General features: G+C 46.9%; 1 protein-coding gene across 2 annotated transcripts in view; it reads right to left on the reverse strand.

The window, feature by feature from the left end:
- The window catches only part of LOC144770735 (sialic acid-binding Ig-like lectin 14), a 209,249-nt gene extending 191,762 nt beyond the window's left edge, over positions 1-17,487 (reverse strand). For both annotated transcript variants that reach the window (XM_078655476.1, XM_078655475.1), the window contains exon 1: positions 17,373-17,487. The gene's annotated coding sequence lies outside the window, so the exon portion shown is untranslated. The remainder of the gene's footprint in view (positions 1-17,372) is intronic.
- Positions 17,488-18,770: the final 1,283 nt, after the last annotated feature.

Genomic DNA, 18,770 nt, shown 5'->3' on the forward strand with positions numbered 1-18,770 from the left:
GCTTCATAATTCCCCAGTTTAAACTCCATGCAAAGAGCCGCATGATCCGAAAAGGCATTGGGTAGGTAAGCGTAATTATATAATTCTAGATCGTGGGAGGACAAGAAAAATCCAGCCTTGACGCAGAATTATATTTTGCTGAATGGCATGTGTACTCACGCTTGGTGGGATTCAAATTACGCCAATGGTCAAAAACGTCAAGATCTATCTTGCAGCTTTGAACAGCTAAGGAGACTTGGGGTTTATTCTGTTGACGGTCTTTCTTGGAAGAGTCCAATCGAGGGTTTTGTAATAGGTTAAAATCACCCCCCCAAATTATTGGTCCAGAGAGGCTGGTTAATGCCTGCTTAACCTGTAAAATAGGTTGTGGGTCGTCCAAAATAGGTGCGTAAATTGTGGCAAGGATAACGTTGACATTATTTAATTTACCGTGTGCGACTGCCCATCTGCCTCTAGGATCTATGCACGACCCTTCAAGGTTAAAACCTACATGTCTTCCTATTAGAATGGAAACTCCTCTCTGGGCCATCCCTGCAGAAGCAGATATGTTATAGCCCGTCCAGTTTTTAAAGAGTTTAGCTGACTCTGCCTGATCTTTGTGATGGGTTTCCTGCAAATAGATGACATCAGGTATTAGATTTTTTAACCAGCATTCAATAGCGTTCCTTTTACGAACGTTATTCAACCCATTAACATTTAATGAAATAAATTTCACCATGTCATTGATGTTCTAGATATTGAACGTAGCCCTCAATTAAAGTGCACGAGTGCAGAATGAGCAAATATGCAAACAGCAGCAACAACATGAAAAACTGATAAGTAATACTAATATATAACAATGAAGAACAAAAGTAACAGATATTCATGGAAAAAATCATGAAAAATCTAAAGTTCAATGTGCAAATATGCAAGCGAGCAGCAAAAATGTAAAGTGCTATCTGAGGAGACCCATCATTCATTGCACAAGACATGAAGATAAAAGAGATAGCAGCTCGGTTTTGAAAATTTAGATATTCAAGACATTGGACGTAGCCCCTAGCTAAAGTGCAAGTGTGCGTAATAAGCAAACGTATAAACAGCAGCAGCAGGATAGATAAATGATAACTAATAAAAACAATAAAGAGCAATAGTAGCAAGAGTTCATAGAGAATTTCATAAAAATCTGAGTTTCCATGTGCAAATATGCAAGCTAACGACAAAAGTGTAGAGTGATGTATGAGGAGATATGCCATTCATTGTAATGGACATGGAGATAGATATACAATAGAGTACCCTTGTCTGTGCAAGATGTGCAAATAAGCAGCCAAACAATTCACACAAAAAAATTAAAAATTAGCAATAAGTTTGAGACGCCTCCCAGTGCAAAATGGGCAACTATATTTATAGGATCTTGTCAATTTATCGTTATCCAAAAATGAGCCAAAGTGACATGTGCTAGAGATCGATGAATAACCTTCATACCGTAGTCATAAAAGTGTGGAAAAACATATTGCATTTCAACTCTCTTTTTTTCCCCCATGCAACACCCCCCTTCACCCCCCTTCCCTCCCCCCCTGAGTGGACGGAGACCCCAGAGTCCCACTTCCGTCCTGCTCTGTTGTCTCTTCCTTTTGGATGCCATCTCTTTGCATCCTTGTGTGCTTCCTGTTTCCAACAAGTATCCGCCGTGCATTCGTGATTAGTGATAGATTCAGCAGAGTACATCAACTTGATTTATTATCCCCCAAGGCCGTCAAGTAGTGTCTGGGCTTCATGTAGGGCCGTGAATATAAAGAATTTTCCTTTAGCCAACACTTTAAGTTTTGATTGCTGCACTATCATGGCCTGGGCTCCCTTGCTCTTAAAAGGGTCTATGAGCTTCACAAAGTCTCTGCGTCTGTGAGCAGATGCAGCCGACATATCGCCAAAAATCCTGAAATTATTCACCCCCTCTGCATTAAAAGTTCTTTTAGAAAATGCGGTATTTAGGATTTTTTCTTTTACCCTAAAGTCTGCAAAGTTGAGGAGGATTGTACGGGGGAATTTTGAATTACTGGGTTTATGTGCAGGGACTCTGTGCGCCCTTGTTATAGTCAAGTCACCTTGTAGCTCAGGGATAGCTTTTTTTAATAATGAATCTGACCAGCTAACTACATCCTTGTCTTCAAGGCACTCTGGTATGCCTACTAATCGTAGATTCGATCTCCTATTGTAATTCTCAAGGTCCTGGAGCTTTTCCTCTAGATGGGGTTTCTCTCTGTTGGCCTCCGTAAGATTTTTCTGAATTGTAGACAATGAGTCCTCTAGAGATGATATTCGAACTTCGGCTTCAGAGACCCTCAGAGGAATGTTCCCAAGGCACTCTTCCATCTTCGTAAGCCTGCTGTGCAGAAGTGAGATTTCCTGAGCCTGAGATAATTTGAAATCTCTTAGTTCCTGGAGAATCGTAACTAAGGTATCTTCCATCTTATTTGCTTTTGTAGCACTCGGGAGAACGAGCAAGACATCATCCTGGGAGGTCAAGGAATTCTCTAAACTTAGGGCTTGGTTCTGAGCTGTCGTAGTTTGCTTATTGCCTGGGGCTAGACTGGAGCTTGCACTTGTGGACGGCGACGGAAAAGGGACCACATCCGAGGCGGAAACCGTTGGTGTAGGCAACGCTGCTACTCCTTCCAGCCTAGCTGCCCCTGCGATGTTTAGCACCGGAGTCTTCTGTGGCGACTTTTGCGTTGTGGGGCTGCCTGCTCTCCCTGCGGTGTTGGAGGGCACCCGTTCTAAAGTGACTCTTGTACCCCCTTGTTCTCTCTCCCCTCGTGAAGGAGTGCTTGAAAGTTGACCCTGCTGCAAAAGGGGTTTTGAGAAGAGAGGGTATTGTTTGGGGGTAGATCGACTCTCAGGACACAAAGAAGGGGACGTATTAGCGGCCTTAACCGGTTGGTCCACGTTGACAACGTTTCCCCCCCCCTGGTCCGTTTTTGTATCCTTATCTCTCCCATCCTCCTCCCCCTTATCCCCCCTGTCGCCGGCAGTGTGCAAGCTCAATTCTGCTGACAGCTCCGACAGAGTCAGGCTCTCTGCCTCTTCATCCTCTTCGCCCTCTTCTTGTTCATTGTCCTCGTTGATATCATTATCTTCCTCCATCTGTTTCCTTAATACATTATACTTGTTTTTTCTATTTTGATCATTAAGTTCCATTACTTTCTGTTTTAGAGCTTCTTTTTGTTGCTTTTTCCTTCTGTTTTTTCTCTCCCCCCTTATAGTTGATGGAGAGCTAATTGGAGTAGGGAGTTTAACTTCCTTTCCCAGCTCTGGCTTGAGCTGTTTGCCCCTCGCTCTTGCCGCCATCAGGATTCGTAGATTGCAAACGTGTTTTTTTTTTTTAAAGGCGCACCTGACTTTGCTCTGGGGAATTAGAACATTTTGAACAAGAGGATTTTTCTTAGCAGTGAGTCAGTGATTAGCTTCCCTCAAAGCAGATGAAAAGGTGTAACGAAATCACAATGGTACAGAAGCCAGCCTAGCTCCTTTACTCTCCTTTACGCCATCAAAAGTTCAAAAGACAGCAGCGCGCAGGTTGATGAAAGATTGCAGGGGGGGTGTGGTACAAACAAAGCGAGTGCGAGCTGGGAAGAGCCCTGCCCAACGCGCCTTACCTCGCAGAGCAGATCAGACCAACGATCTCCCCCGACTTCCGGTGCCTCACCGTTCACTTACGGGACCCCAGCATTCTTTTGCTGCTCTGGCTCACTTCCAATTGCTTCCAAATGCAGAGCAAGTTATGTTATGTTGGGTCAGGTCACTGGGCGGCGCTCTTTCCTGCCATATCGCTTGGAAGCTCTTGCTGCAACCACCGCAGCCCTCCCCGGCTTAGGGGCCGGGGATGGTATCTCGACCTGCGTACTACACCCTCCGTGGATTCCAGTCTAATTAGCGGCTCCCCCGCTGCTGCAGAGAAAGCAGGGGAAGCCCATACACCTCTCTGTGCGATGAAAAAAAATCAGCGCTGTTGTTGCTGCAGCGCTGTAACAGCCCGGTGTGCCTCGCGGGACCCCTGGCAGCTCCAACAAATGAGGGACAGCTAGCTAGCAAGGCAGCTAGCTAGCGAGGACATCAGGAGATCTGGAGCATCGGGAGCGGCATCGGGAGCGGCAGCGGCAGCGATGCGGCGGGCATGGGCGTGTCTGAGGGAACAGGAAACAGGAAGCACAGCGGCGGCGCGGGTGGGTCCACGTCAGCCGTTCATCCTCCTGTGATGCGCAGTGGACTCTTGACGACGGCCCTGGCATTCATGGTTTTTTTTGGTACAAATTAAGCACTGGAAGAAGGGGCTATTGGCATTAAAAAAACTAACATGGCTTTCAGTACTTTTGAGACTTTTATGTATAGGGGCTAAAGTATACACCTTTAACTTTTCCTGAAATGTGTCTTTTTGATTTAATAAATATATAATTTATATCTCACAAACTTATGCCGGATCACAATCGTTCTGTAGTGGTACCCAATGTAGCAATACCAGAATACCCGACGTTGCCAGCCCACACGACGGACCTACGACGCCGCCACCCTCATCGCACTCAAACCCGACCGAAACCGAGCCTGCTACCGAGCCACCCTGAGACGCGCCCACGGACCCTTCACCTGCCAAGCCTGCAAGTTCACCTGCCTCCGGACCTGCACCGCACCCGCCAAGCCGAGCACCAGCAACAATCACCTCAAGTGCATCCTGCTCAACACCCGCTCCGTCCACAGACACGCCATCGAACTTTGGAACCTGCTCGATACAACTTCACCATACGTCGCCTTCCTCACAGAAACCTGGATGAACGCCTACTCTGCGCCCGATATCGCCATCGCCATCCCGGACGGATACAAGATCACCCGGAGGGACCGCGTCAACCAGACTGGAGGAGGCATCGCCATCGTACACAAGAACAGTATCCGCATCACGACCGACTCCAACGACACCTTCTCCGCCGCTGAGCACCTCCACTTCCAGATACACACTGACCCAAAGACGACCCTCAGAGGCACCCTCATCTACAGACCCCCGGGTCCACGCACACAATTCAGCGAAGACATTGCGGACTTCATCAGCCCGCACGCCCTCCCATCCGCTGACTACATCCTCCTAGGGGACCTCAACTTCCACCTGGAGAACAAAAAGGACCGCAACAACGCTGCCCTGCTGGACAACCTCGCCAACCTCGAACTCAAGCAACTGGTCAACACCCCCACCCACTACGCCGGCCACACGCTTGACCCCGTCTTCTCATCCAGCAAGCACATCACCTTCAGCCACTCCACCGGACTTCACTGGACCGACCACAGCTGCGTCCACTTCAGCTTCAGAAGAACCACGACCCACCACCACCCGCAACAGGTTCCTCGCAGGAGCTGGAGCATGATCACCGCAGAGCAGCTCACCACCTCCCTCAGCCATAACCCTCCCACCAGCACAACGGACCCCAACAAAGCAGCCCGCAACTTCACGCAGTGGCTGACCGCCTGCGCGGACGACCTCGCGCCACTGAAGAACCCTCCCAGCAGACCCAGAAGCAAGAAAGCCTCCTGGTTCACCGACGAACTCAAGGACTCCAAGAAGAACTGCCGCACCCTCGAGAAAGCCTGGCTCCTCGACCAGACCACAGACAACATGACCGCCCTCAAACACGCCACCCGCAAGCACCACCAGCTTATCCGCACCACCAAGAAGACAGCACTGAAGGAACGACTGGACAACAACGTCCATGACAGCAAGGAACTCTTCAGCATCGTCAAGGAGTTCTTCAACCCCAGCACCGGCAACAACGACATCACTCCTTCCCAAGATCTCTGCGACTCTCTCGACTCGTTCTTCCACCGCAAGATCGCCGACATCCACAACAGCTTCGGCGCACCATCCACGCACCCAACCGTCGAACCAACGCCCCCCACTGCCACCCTCTGCTCCTGGACCACGGTAACCACCGAAGACACAGCCCGCACGATCAACACCATCCACTCCGGATCTCCAACCGACCCCTGCCCCCACCACGTCTTCAACAAGGCCGACTCCACCATCGCACCCCAACTCCGGGACATCATCAACACCTCCTTCAACACCGCCACCTTCCCGGAGAGCTGGAAGCATGCCGAGCTCAGCGCCCTACTGAAGAAACCAACAGCAGACCCCACCAACCTCAAGAACTTCCGCCCCATCTCGCTCCTCCCTTTTCCTGCCAAAGTCATCGAGAAGACCGTCAACAGACAGCTTGCCGCCTTCCTCGAGACGAACGGATCCCTCGACCACTTGCAGTCCGGTTTCCGAGCCAACCACAGCACCGAGACCGCCCTCATCGTGGCCACCGACGACATCAGAACCCTGCTCGACGACGGGGAAACAGTGGCCCTCATTCTCTTGGACCTCTACGCAGCGTTCGACACTGTCTGCCACTGCACCCTAGTGCAGCGCCTCAGCAACATCGGAATCCAAGAGAAGGCACTGGAGTGGATCATCTCGTTCCTCGCCGGAAGAACCCAGAGAGTCCGCCTCCCCCCGTTTCGATCCGAGGCCACCGAAGTCATCTGCGGCGTACCACAAGGATCATCACTCAGCCCCACCCTCTTCAACGTCTACATGAGAGCTCTTGCAGCCATCGCACGCCAACACAACCTCAACATCATCTCCTACGCCGACGACACCCAACTGAACCTCTCCCTCACCAGAGACCCCGCCACCGCCAGAACTAGCCTACACGAAGGGATGAAAGACGTCGCCGAGTGGATGAAGAACAGCCACCTGAAACGGAACTCAGACAAGACGGAAGTCCTCATCCTAGGACCATCGCCCTCCGCCTGGGATGACTCCTGGTGGCCCCCCGCCCTGGGCACCACTCCCAAGCCAACAGACCACGCACGCAACCTGGGCTTCATCCTGGACTCCTCCCTCTCGATGACCAGACAAGTCAACGCCGTCTCCTCATCGTGCTTCAACACCCTACGCATGCTCCGCAAGATCTTCCGATGGATCCCGACCGAAAGCAGGAAGACGGTCACCCAGGCACTCGTCACCAGCCGACTGGACTACGGAAACACCCTCTACGCCGGAACCACAGCCAATCTACAGAAAAGACTTCAACGCATCCAGAACGCCTCCGCCCGACTCATCCTGGACATCCCCCGACGCAGCCACATCTCCGGCCACCTGAGGGACCTGCACTGGCTCCCCGTCAGCAAGAGGATCACGTTCAGGCTCCTTACCCACGCACACAAGTCTCTCCACTACCTGGGCCCCAAATACCTCAACGACCGCCTGACCTTCTACACGCCCACCCGACAGCTACGTTCTACAAGTCTCGCCCTCGCCGCCGTACCACGCATCCGAAGAGCCACCGCCGTGGGAAGATCCTTCTCCTACCTGGCAGCCAAGACATGGAACTCCCTCCCCATCCACCTTCGGCTGACACAGGACCATCTCGCCTTCAGGAGACAACTTAAGACCTGGCTGTTCAAGCAGTAGCGGTCCCCTCCCCCAAGCGCCTTGAGACACTTCCGGGTGAGTAGTGCGCTATACAAATGTTATGATTGATTGATTGATTGATAGAAGGATGAAAGGCTGAGATGTCCAAATCAAACTCACGTTACAGAGTTGTTAAATACCTGCAGAAGGCACATATGCCTATCTATATACAGAGCCATATGTTAGGCTTGTTTTCCAATTACATGATATAGCGCTTCTTACCCCTTATGGAAGGGTGATATATTTTTTCAACTAACGTAGTGTCACTGCACGTTCTGAGTAGTTTCACACTACTAAAATATAGTAATGTTATGTTGCATTATGGTATTAGCTTCGATTTTACTTTTAAATAATGCTATAATAAATAGTGCTACATTGTGGTGGTGCTATGCTGTGTTATACTATTTTCTGTTATGACACGCTATGTTTATATAATGTTGTGTTACACTTTGCTGCATTATGTTACGGTGTGGTATGCTCTGTTAGACTAGATTATGGCAACATGTGGCATGTCAAATCATGATATGATATGCTGCACTGTGACATGGTCTGCAAATGCCCTGGACTCTTGAAGAAGGGCTTGTGCGGTGAAGGGCAGGTGGAATGCAGGGGCAGCTCTGACCGCGAGGTGCACCACACACAGTCCCGGTGAGACCTGTTCTGATCAGCGGAGTGGGTGCTAGAGGTCGGGTATTACCCAGCTGGATCATTTTGTGAAATGGAGCCAGTGAACTGAAGGGCTGGCTAACACAGAGCTTTTCTACGCATGCATCAACCCACTGAACTACCTCTCCAGAACACATTTACAAAGTGAGTTGGCAATGTGGTGTGTGGGGGGTAATAGGACGCTGTATGTGGTGCACAGCGCAATAATATTTGCTGGTGGATGAGAGAGCCACTAGACGGACTGATAATATTAACCAGTTCCTCTCTGTGTCACCTAGAGGCAAGCGCGGCCCTCTGCCAGGCACTGTACACGGAGCATGCACATGCGCCCCGGCCCTCACCTGCAGCTGTTGGTTGTACTCCGTCAGGTTGGTGTTATAGTTCCAGCAGGCAGACACGCTGTTGAACATGATAATCTCGGCCGTGCTGTTGTAGTCATTGGCAAAAATCTGCACTCCGGCATCGTCCTTCGAGTAGTTAGCCAGTAAGTAGGAAGGGTCCAGCCCCAGGGCAGCTGGCACCAGCAGCAGCAGGAGCCCCCACTCCGGGAACACCATCTTGCCAATCTCTGTGCTTGTGCGAGGCTCTGCCCCTCCTCACCTCAGCAAAGCGACGCTCCCAGGGCTGCCAGGACTTTTTAACCGCAGCCCTGTGCCCGCCCTGCCCAGAAGAGCGGCTTTCCCCAGCAGATAAAGCAGCATCTGCTTGCCGTCCAGAGCCCTTGAGCGCAGGGTGCCTCTGGGGGCACCCCGCACCAAGACAAGTTCAGGGGCAAAGTCCCGGCAGGCGAGGCTGGCCCCAGATAGGAAGGTGATATTCGGTTGACGTATTGCCGCCTTTCCTTCAGGACAGCGGACTTTGTAGCAGGGAAATAAACAGCCCTATCAGAAAAGACGGGTAGTGTGGGGGATGAGTCAGGAGATGGAGAATGAAGGAAGAAACGAGAAAAGCAGGACACGTGAAAGGGAGACAAGAAGGAAGGACAAATTAAAACAAAAGAAGGAATGAGGAAAAGGTAAGGGAAGGTGGTTGAAGGAATGGAGGAAACTTAGAATGATACGATGTAGATACGTATGAAAGAACAAACAAGAAAAGGATGGATAAGAGAAAAGTGAAGCAAAGGGAGAAATTAAAAGTATGGGAAGAAGGTAGGGACAGATGTAGCAAGGTGAAGGAAGGAAGGGGTAGTAAGGAGGGGAAGCAAAAGCGATGAACTATAGGTAGTATGTAGGATAGAAGCAAACAAAAAGTGTGTGCGCCTCGTGCTGAAAGAGGTGGAGGCAGCAGGGGGAGGGGAGAGAGGAGGGGGCCTGAGCCTGTTTACCTTGCGGGAGCGAGCAGGAACCATATGTTAATTACAAACATATGGTTTCAAAGTTCGTTCCCGCAAGGGAATTGCCAAACCTGCACGCGTTGCCATTCAAAGCAATGCAACGCGTGCACGTTTTTGCCTGAAAAGCTGAATCGATTTCAAAAGGTCTTTTCCTATGCAGTGCATGCGTAGGCGAGACCTAAACAGTCTAAGGAAATTATCACTGAATCCTGAGCATAAAATGTCATCCAGGCTGGAGCCTAGACTTGTTTCCTGGATTGTATACTGGATAAGTGAGCTAGTAGGTGGTTTATTTCATAGAAAGTGCATGAGACACTATTAAGGACATTTCTAAACAATGCCTTAATCGGCCGATTTGGGAGAGCATGTTTGTAACTCTGCCAATCAACTTTCTTCTGATGATCTAAAAACGTGTTCCAATGTGGACCGCTTTCATCGAAAAGAATTTCTTGAACAAAGTTAAGCCATTGGCTCTATAAAATTTTCCGATAATGTGTTTATCTTAATAATTTAACCTTCTCAACACATGATTGGAAGATGGCATTTAACAATGCGCTACTTAAAAGACAGGTATTAAAGAAACACACAAGTGTTTACAAAATAATTTGTTACACTCCACACAGAATATGTAACTTCTATCCAAACACTTTGGTATGCCAATTAAGCAACTCTTAAGGAGCAAATTATTAATTATGCTTACCTCAAAACAGCACATAAACACAAAAGGGGAATCTGCCGCCTTTAAAACTAGGTTCGCGTCTGTCCAACATCTGTTCAACATCTTGGATTCTGGAAAACTCTCTTCAGCTCACCATCCATAAAAAATTAACATGACCTTGTGTGCTGTAACAGGTGCTCCGCCTCTTCCTGAAGCCTTCAACACCTTCAGGTCGACCCCGCGCTTTATAAAACTTAAAAATAAAAAACGTGCAGCTAGAGAAGAAGTGGCACCTCTCATCTCACCCGGTGTTAAATCACGGTACAGATGTGCCATTCTAAAGTATCACATGCTATTAATTCATGCACGCCATGTTGCCAATTCAGCTAGGTAAACGTTCAGAATTGTAAAACGTTTTGTACAATTTCCTGCATGGGCACAATCGGTTCCTGATTCTCAGAATTTTTGCGACATACTGTGTGGACCAAATAAATATAATTTACATTTACTTTGACCCTCAGCACTCTAACAGTGATATGACACACCGCGTTGAGTCTTTTCATGCTGAGCATGGCCCAGCCCTTCTCTATCCAGTTTTCAGTTGCCCTCAGTAGCAGAAAATGAAGCCATTCTGATTCCACTAAAAAAAAGTCGACCCCTGCCTGCCCAGATTTCTTAACCAGGCAATGAACCTACTCACCTCTCATCTAACTGAACTCTTGTACTGAGGTGTAGCTTCCATTAGTGCAGCAGGTACAGTGGCACCGGAGCCCAGAGGAGTGAGGGTCAACCGAACCCTGGCTACTGCTGTATTTTATCATTATACGAGCATCCAGGGGACCCATTTCCTTCCTTGCACTCGGGCCCAGGACACACTAACTACCCTACTGCTTTGGTAATTCCCGTTAAACTAGTAGTCACCCCAGACCGCTGGAAACATGCTCATGTGATTCTTTTATTTAAAAAAAAACAACTTCTGCGATGGATCCACAGCTATAGCTAATCATCATCCAATCTCTCGTATTCCACTGTCTGCCAAAGTCCTGGATAAAATCATTAATAATGATTTAGAGTGTCGCTGGTGTTGAGAGTGCTCTACATTGAAGCTGCTTTCCACCTAAACTTGAGAACTACCCAGAATTCTCTGCTTTTTCTTGTGTTATAATTTATGCGTCACTCTATGCTTGAAATGGTTTTGTTTTGATATATACTGTATAGATATATATGTACTTTATAACATGATGTGATGATTCTCAATGATTGTTGTTTTTATAGAATGCGCCGTTTATTATTGCATATGCTTCACTTCTCATTTACTTCTTAAAATGTCTTAATTCCGCACTAGTCAGTCCTTTTACTCTTTCTTTTTACTCTCCTTTTGTTCTTTTTTACTTTCTCTTTCAAAATCCCTTTTTGAGCAAACATGGATTTTTGTATGCATTCCTTTCGTTACTGTTTTAATTCATTCATGGGTCTACATGTACTACTAGATATATGATGTATTTTATACAATCTTCTATGTTAAATTAAATTCTGTTGGTCATTACAGAATACTTAATATCATATATTTCATATACTTATAATCAATACAGTCATTCTAAAACTTTAAAAGACCCATTAAACAACACCAAATTATACGAAAATAGCTGAAAAAATCATGCTGCTTTCTTAGTGGACAGGAAGTGCTTCAGCAGAAACATATTATTTTGCCTGTGGCATCAAACAGCCTTGAAACTGTCAATATACGCTATTTCTCATTGTCAGTACACTTAAAGAGATAAAGTCATACATAATGCTCTCCGAAATGATAGCTGTCAATTTACTGAAACATTATGATTCCCTTACTATAATTAACGACTCAAAGTGTGCTCCCTCTCCCTCTCCATTTGCCACACAGAAGTTTATAAATTAATGTTCTACACTGAAGCATCTAATGTATTGGCAGAAGGGCAAGATAGTAGCAGAGGCTTCCCAGCATGTAGCAGTGTGGGTGAGAGGTAGAAGTCATAGCTTTCATTCTTTTATTTTTAGGATACCCTTTCAAGGCAAATTAGTATGTAAATGTTTTTATTTAAGTAAATTATATGTTTTCTTTTTGTTTCTGCTGCTTTTAGTAGGCAGCTTTTGCCATTTTAATAGCATCCTGCATCTTCGCCTCTGGCCTTTGTGATGGCAGGATCTGTGTGTGTCTATTATAAGATTAGCAGCACACATGTGCAGCAATAGATTAACAACACACCTGCTGTGAAGAAAGTAAAGAGAAAGGGTGGCAAAATATGCAATTTTAATTTTAAACCACGGATGGTTTGCTTGAGAAATATGTATTGTGATCACGTACACCATTTAGGGGTTGTCAGGGGTCTTAACCATAAACCCTGGCCTGCCCTTCAGGCTTAGCACTGCCTTTGCAACCCCGGGAGTCAGAGATGGAAAAATCAGTGTCGAAAACCGTGAGAGTGGCTTGCCTTTCTGCCCATTGTATATTACATTAATATTGAATATTAACCAATTTTTCCTATTTATATAATACAAATGGTACACATGGTAGAACCTTTGCTTGCAGCTGAGGTAAGAAAAAAGTAAAATGAAATGTTTTCCATTTATTTTGTGTGTCAGTGAGAGTGTGAGAGAGTGTGTGTCTATACTTCAGCATGTGAATCCATATGAGTGAGTGAGTGACAGACAGTGAGTGAGAATGAGTGAGACTGAGCATCAGTGAGTATGAGTCCCAGTGAGAGACGGAATTACTGCAAGCGGGAGAGTATGGATAAGTGTGAAGGAGCGAGTATGACAGAGAATAACAATCTGGGAGAGATACTCAAGTGATGTCTCTAACACAGAGAGTATGTTAGAGTGAGTGAGAATAAATTAGGATGATTGACCGTGAGTACGAGTGAGGGCAAGAGGCTAAGTAAATAAGCATGAGTGAGAGAGAGCAGAAGGAGTGAATGTGAAAAAGGGTAAACAGCCATTACAAAGCGGCTTTAACACCGCATACCATTACATTGCAAGCGTTACAATGCATGCGATTTAACAATGCGTACCATTACTTTGCATACCATTACATCGCATGTACTTTTACAACACATTCGATGTAATGGCTATCCACATCGTTGTGAGGAAACTGAGGCTCTTCCGTTTCCTCACAATGACGTGCACCGCCCCTCAGACATCGCTGGAACCAGGAGAGATGAACAACGAGGAGAGAGAGGTATGGGCGTTTCAGTGTAGGGGGAGGGTCGTGCTGGGGTAAAGTTCCAGTGTAGGGATCTGACTGGGGGCGGGGGAGGGGCGTGCTGGAGGTAGTGTTTTAGGATTTAGGCTAGTGCTGTGGTGTGTGTGTAGTGCAGGGTAGTGTTTTAGAGTTTTGGGTAGTGTCAGGGGTCGTGCAGGGTAGTGTTTTAGTGTAGGGAGCGGACTGGGGGTCGGGGGAGGGTCATGCTGGAGGTAGTGTTTTAGGGTTTAGGGTAGTGCTGTGGCGTAGTGCAGGGTAGTGTTTTAGGGTTTAGGGTAGTGTCGGGGGTTGTGCAGGGTAGCGTTTAAGTGTAGGGATCTGACTGGGGGTCGGGGGAGGGTAGTGCTTGAGGTAGTGTTTTAGGATTTAGGGTAGTGCCGTGGTGTGTGTGTAGGGCAGGGTAGTGTTGTTGAGTTTAGGGTAGTGTCGGGGTCGTGCAGGGTAGTGTTTAAATGTAGGGAGCGTACTGGGGGTCGGCGAGGGTCATGCTGTAGGTAGTGTTTTAGGGTTTAGAGTAGCGCTGTGGTGTCTCTGTACTCACTGACTGATGCATTTATAAAGCTCTCAGTTGCTGAGTGCAGGGTAGTGTTTTAGGGTTTAGGGTAGTGTTGGGGGGTTGTGCAGGGTTGTGTTTAAGTGTAGGGAGCGGACTGGGGGTTGGGGAGGGTTGTGCTGGTGGTAGTGTTTTGGGGTTTAGTTTAGTGCTGTGGTTTGTTTGTAGTGCAGGGTAGTGTTTTAGGATTTAAGGTAGTGTCGGGGGTCATCCAGGGTAGTGTTTAATTGTAGGGAGCTGACTGGGGGTTGGGGGAGGGTTGTGCTGGTGATAGTGTTTTAGGGTTTAGGGTAGTGCTGTGGTGTGTGTGTAGTGCAGGGTAGTGTTTTAGCGTTTATGGTAGTGTCGGTGGGTTGTGCAGGGAGTGTTTAAGTGTAGGGAGCGGACTGGGGGCCGGGGTAGGGACGTGATGGAGGTATGTGTTTAAGGGTTAGGGTAGTGCCATGGTGTGTGTGTAGTGCAGGGTAGTGTTGTTGGGTTTAGGGTAGTGTCAGAGGGTCGTGCTGCGTAGTCTTAATGTAGGGAGAGTACTGAGGGTCAGGGAGGGTTGTGCAGGGGTACTAAATTAGGGTTTAGGGCAGGGCAGGGTAGTGTAACTTACATTGCATATTTTTGCCATGAGTATAGCTTTACCACGCATGCCTTTGCGTTGTAAATGTATGCGTGGTAAAAGTATGCAATGTAATGGCATGTTATTGTCATTGCAAAGCGTAGTAATACCCGCGTTGTAATGGTATTAGTATGCGTTTTAATGAGTCATATTCGTGAAAAAGTTAATATAAATAAGTGAATGAATAAGTGAGATGAATTTGAGTAAGTGAGTGCGAGTGAAAAGTATGAGTGAGTCAGAGTAAGATTGAGAATGAGTGTGATTGAGTGAATGAGAATGAGTGTGATTGAGTGAATGAGAATAAAAGTGAGTGCAAGTGAGTGAGAATGAATGAGTGCAGGTGAGAATGAATGAGAGTGAGAATGAGTGTGCATTCTGGAGAAAATATCTGTTACATTTTTAGTAATTCTTGGCATAAGAGAGGACAACTGTGGTATATAGGGGGAAACCATGAGAAAATACTGTCCCCGACATACTGGGTCACTCATTGCACATGGACGGTACAAATGGAGAAATTCTTACATTGACACACATGGTTAGTAATGTTTGGCTTGAGCAGACACCGCTGGTTTATTATGGGCACACAATCCCATTACAAAAGGATGTCTCTGGTACAAATGAGGTAATTTGTGACATACAAGGAGCAACCATAGCACATTTTGAAATAAATTGATGTCAATTTATAGGGAGTGTCAGGTTTTGAATGTTTAATGAGAGCCCTTTCAGTGCCTATGGCGTTTGTGAAAATTGTGCTTTCAAATGCACTACTTGACCCTCATTTTTTAAATATTTTCTTGGGGGGTGGGGGAGTTCTCTATAGAAAAGTTTGCGCTCATTCGCCTCTCTTGCTACAGTTCATGGCAAGTATTATGCCCTATCAGTTTCAAAGATTACCAGCCACCGCTGCAAAAACAGAAGGCAAACAGTATCCCCAGGAGCACTATGCACTTTAAAGCAGCTTCTACTGGGAATCGGACATTAAACTATAGGTTTGATCAAATACATGATTTTTGCAGCGCAATGTGCAATCTTCTCATTAAATAGAAACAAATACATTTTAAACACTTTGTTTTCATGTTTCATTATTGTGAATACATGGATTATGCTTCTAATCTCTTTTTCTAACATTGGTAAAAAGGGATTTGCGACAACCCCTTATCGAGGCAAGCATAACATTAAAAAAACAAAATGATTTTCTCCAAACTTTTCCACATTTAAATGTGTGCTAACCCTGTATAGCACACCTACAATATGGGGAAAGTGTTAAGCTTTGTCAAAGCATACTATTTTGCTCTGAAAGGCTACGATTCCAGTTCAAGACCTATCCTTGATGTCACACACACACTCTTACACTATCGTACAATACAAGCTAAAGTGCGCCAGGGATATAGCAGAGAACAGAGGGCCATATGTATCAAGATACCCATTTGCGATTCTCAAATAGCGATTTTTAAGAAATCGCTATTTGAGAATCGCAAATGGGTATGTATGTACAAAATCACATTTTTTTTTGCGATTCCTTAGAATTCCTTAATTGCGATTGGCAAATTGCGAATCGCAGTTAAGGAATACTTTCCCATTCATTTCTATGGGCCAGGAGGCCCATAGGAATGAATGGGAAGTTATTCTCAATTTGCGATTTATTCTCAATTTGCGATTCGCAATTTGCGAATCGCAAATTGAGAATAATTTCAAGGGTGCAGGGGGGGTCCAAAGGACACCCTGTTACACCCCTGAAATATGCATGGGTGCACATGTGGCGCACATACATGCCCTGGCATGTATGTGCGTCACATGGCACTTTGAAAAATGCAAAAATGTGCATTTTTCACGGAATTCACAACTTACCACCAACTAGAAGTTGGTGGTATTTTGCGATTTCTTAAGGGCATTTTGCTAATTTATTTTGCTACATACATTGCATTTAAGGAATCGCCAATGCAATTGCAAAATAAGGAATCGCAAATTTTGCAATTCCTTATTTTGCACCAGTTTTGCTTCATACATTCCATTTATCAAATTTGCATTCGCAAAGGCCAAAATGTCTGCGAATTTCGGCCTTTGCGATTGCGAATTTACGTGATACATATGGCCCAGAATCACCATACCTTAGTAGATACATATAATGCCTACCAGTATGTATGCCATGTGAGCCCCACACCTAGCCCTCAATGTCTTATGTAGCATTCCCTATGCATTGACACATTTGTTCTGTGTATTGTCGCTGTATAATATGTGTGTCATGTAAAGTGCTCTGACTTCATAAATAGGGGTCAGCAGTGCTATAAAATAAATTGAAGAGAAGAGAAGGGCTAAGGAGAGATGGGAAACAGCATTGAAGGCTGGTATTGAGAGGACAGAGGACGACCCCAAAAGCTTGTGCACTGGCGCAACAGCACTAAAGCCGGCTCTGAAATGGCCAGAGCTGCAGACTTCAGAGCCGGGGAACCAGGTTGGAGTCTCGGCGTCGGCTCAACATCTTGTGATTCTGAGCAAATCAATTAATCTCCCTCTATGAACCAAAAATGAATGTGTCCTTGTGTAATGTAACTGGTGCTCATGTAAAGCGCTCCAATACCTTTGGGTCGAGTTCGCGCTATATAACATTGAGAAGAAAAACAAACTCACTGCACACACAGGGCAACAGATCATGAAAATGCACCGAGGCAGAGTTCACTACAACTAACAGGGACACGTTTCACTCATTGTAAACAGTTCATTCAACTCACTTCTCTGAATGTACGATGTTTGAGCACTCATGCGAGGGGCACTGGTGATTAAAATACACAGGGCACAGTTCACAGTGAAAGTCATAGAAATATCAACAATAGAATACTCACCGATAAATGCGTTCACTAGGGCAGGCTCACACCTTCCTCGGCTCCTGTCTTGTCACAGTTTGACCTCTTGCTTCTCCCTCGTCCAGGAAATCAAGTCAAAAACTCGAAGTTGAAGACGTTGCCACAGTGATTGCATCACATGCAGACTTTCCGGCAGTACTTAATTCCTCAAACTGTAGCGAATAACTAACTGTTCAGAGACATAATTAGTGTTCTTGTCCTTCATGGGTCAGGACAGAAAATGTCCTCCAGAGGCAGGCCGGCAGGATTGTAAACGTGGTTTTCAGTCCTGATTGGTGGCACCGAGGGGTTGTTTGGCAGTTAGCTGTGTTTATGGGCAGCAGTGAACCTTACTTTGGGGTGTTTTGACTTTGGCTCATTAGCTGCTGAAAAGGAGTGCGGATATCAATCAAGGCTGTATTACACACCACCTACCCCACACAGACAAACGCACTGGCACACAAGCCCCGTACAGACAGATGCACTGGCACACAACCTACTCCACATGGACAGATGCACTGGCACGCAAGCCCCACACAGACAAATGCACTGGCACACAATCCCCACACTGACAGATGCACTGGCACACAATCCCCACACTGACAGGTGCACTGGCACACAAGCCCCACAGGGACAGATGCTCTGGCACACAATCCCCACACTGACAGATGCACTGGCACACACGCCCCACTGAGACAGATGCACTGGCACACAAGCCCCACACTGACAGATGCACTGGCAAACAAGCCCCATACAGACAGATGCACTGGCACACAATCCCCACACTGACAGATGCACTGGCACACAATCCCCACACTGACAGATGCACTAGGACACAAGCCCCGTACAGACAGATGCACTGGCACACAAGCCCCACATGAACAGATGCACTGGCACACAACGTACCCCACACAGACAGATGCACTGGCACACAACCTTCCCCATACAAACAGATACACTGGCACACAAGCCCCACATGGACAGATGCGCTGGTTCACAAGCCCCACACTGACAGATGCACTGGCACACAAGCCCCGTACAGACAGATGCCATGGCACACAAGCCCCACACAGACAGATGCACTGGCACACAATCCCCACACTGACAGATGCACTGGCACACAATCCCCACACAGACAGATGCCATGGCACACAAGCCCCACACAGACAGATGCACTGGCACACAATCCCCACACAGACAAATGCACTGGCACACAAGCCCCATACAGACAGATGCACTGGCACACAATCTCCACACAGACAGATGCACTGGCACACACTCCCCACACAGACAAATGCACTGGCACACAATCCCCACACTGACAGATGCACTAGGACACAAGCCCCGCACAGACAGATGCACTGGCACACAATGTACCCCACACAGACAGATGCACTG

The sequence above is a fragment of the Lissotriton helveticus genome, chromosome 7, assembly GCF_964261635.1.
Source record: "Lissotriton helveticus chromosome 7, aLisHel1.1, whole genome shotgun sequence".
Classification (NCBI taxonomy): domain Eukaryota; kingdom Metazoa; phylum Chordata; class Amphibia; order Caudata; family Salamandridae; genus Lissotriton; species Lissotriton helveticus.